This window comes from Hipposideros armiger, unplaced genomic scaffold, assembly GCF_001890085.2.
Source record: "Hipposideros armiger isolate ML-2016 unplaced genomic scaffold, ASM189008v1 scaffold_1019, whole genome shotgun sequence".
NCBI classification, from domain to species: domain Eukaryota; kingdom Metazoa; phylum Chordata; class Mammalia; order Chiroptera; family Hipposideridae; genus Hipposideros; species Hipposideros armiger.
In genome coordinates, this window is record NW_017732369.1 from 241,452 (window position 1) to 243,843 (window position 2,392).

Here is a 2,392-nt window from a genome sequence, read left to right on the forward strand (position 1 = left end):
TTACCCAAATTCTATCCTATTATTGTGTGTGTGTATTTGTTTTTTTAGCTGAGCCATCCTGCTACCTATTGGCAGCTTGGCAGCAGCTCAGCTTGGGCCAGGCATCGAACTGCTGTTGCTCAGAGCTCAAACTCTTGAGTGAGCTCTTAACCAACTGAGCCACTCAGTCGGACCCCTATTATTGTGCTTTTAATCTTTTTTCTACTCTACACTGCTGTCAAAATTATCTGTAAAATATTAAGCAACTCAGCTCATCCCATTCTTCATAAATTTCTAGGGATCCTCAAAGTGTAAACAAAGAAGCCCAAAACACCTCTATTTTTGTTCATTAATCAACTAATTCTTTCTACTTCTCACCAAAGACTTACTAAATATCTACTATGTGCTGGGTGCTACATATTGAGTAGTAAACAAAAAGATCAAGCCCATGTTCTCAGTGATTTCCTCCTAGAGACAGGATGGAGATAATCTGCTAAACAACATTGGTATATAATGAGAGAAAAATAGAGCATATTTGCCATGATTCATTGGATAGCAGTAACAAACCCAGTTATAGGTATAATATCTAAAGTCCATGGAACTTTAAGTCCGTAAATGTTTAAAATTGAGAGTAAGTTAACCTATGAAATTAAATGCCAAAAATGTGTGCATATATGTATGTTCATAATTTTTAGAAGGGAATGTCCACCATTTTTCTTATTAAATTGATCAGAGGGGTCTCTGATTCCCTAAGGTTTAAGGATTATCTTATAAAAGATGTACCTTATAAATTCTAAATACCATATTTTGCCATGTATAATGCAGTCCTGTGTATAATGTGCACCCACGTTTTGGGCCCAAAATTTCAGGGAGAATTATCTTGCATTTTAATTATTTAATTCAAATTTTTATTCATTTACATTTAGGTACTTATTTTTTGTATTATAAAGGAATTTTAGCATTTCTTTTTTAACATGTTATAGTACAAAAATATTATGTAAGAACTAATTGCAAAACACAAGAATAGATACAAGGTACAAGAAATTTTATGTATCAGTAACAAATTTACGATCTTTATGCATCAAAGAAGGCCAAGGATTCTTCGTCATTGCAAGTTAGTCATGAGTTCAACAAAACCAATTATCATATTCCATGGTATTATTTTGCAAATGGATAGTGTTACTGATTTCTAGAGTTACGTTTTTAACTCATAAGCATAAATAAAAAAAGTTACAAATATTTATATGGATACAAAATTAGTACTACCCACGTATAATGTGCATCCTTATTTTTCCTTCATAAATTATGGTATTTCAGACCCAGTCAGAGGATGTGTTAGTTTTCTATTGGCACTTTAAAAACTGATATAAACTTAGTGAATTAAAATCACACAAATTTATTCTTTCATAGTTCTAGAGACCAGGCATCTTATATCTGTTTGGGCAAAGTCAAGATGTCAGCTGGGTTAATTCCTTTTGAGGCTCCAGTGAGAATCCATCCCCTTACTTTCTCTAACTTCTAGAGACTACCTACATTCCTTGGCTTGTGGCTCTTTCTCCATCTTCAAAGCACATCACCTAAACCACTTGTTTCTGTTGTCACATCTTCTATGATCCACTCTGATCTTTGCTTCTGTCTTATGAGGACCCTTGTTATTACATTAAGGGCCTGCCTGAATAATACAAGATAATTCTCTCCAACTCAAGATTTTTAATCACATCTTCAATGTCTCTTTTGCATGTAAGTAACATTAACAAATCCTGGGGATAAGGACATGGACATTTTGGGGGGCTATTTCCCACCCTAAGAAAGTATTTAGTAAAGGCTATTAGGTTATGTGTAACCTCCAAAATCATAAATTCTAGGCAGTCATCACCTTTTGTAGACATAAAGTCACCCTTTTGTACGCCAGTGTTCAAATAGCACAATATAGTTTATCTCAGAGGTTGGCAAACTTTTTCTGTAAAGTATCTATTTTTGGCTTTATGTTGTAACTACTCAACTCTACCATTGTACTAAGAAAGCAGCCATAGGCAATATGTTAATAAATGGGAAGAGATTTGCTTGAATAAAACTTTATTTACAAAAATAGGCAATGAACAGGATTTAGCCCATAGTCCAGAGTTAGCTGAACCCTAGTTTAGATAAGTAAAAACATATTAAGCATTTATTAATCACCTATTTTAGGTGAGCTTATTTGGTAACAAACTGTAGCATATTGAAAACCCTGGTGTTTGGACAGAAACAAAAGTGGGTTCAAGTATCCTTTCTGTCACTTATAAACATTATAAAATTTGATAAATTAACCTATCTAAACAAACACATCTATAAAGTAGTCACATTGACTTAATTGGTTTGCTTTTAAGATGTGATACTATGATGTGAAACACATGGCCTCATGATTGGCGCATAT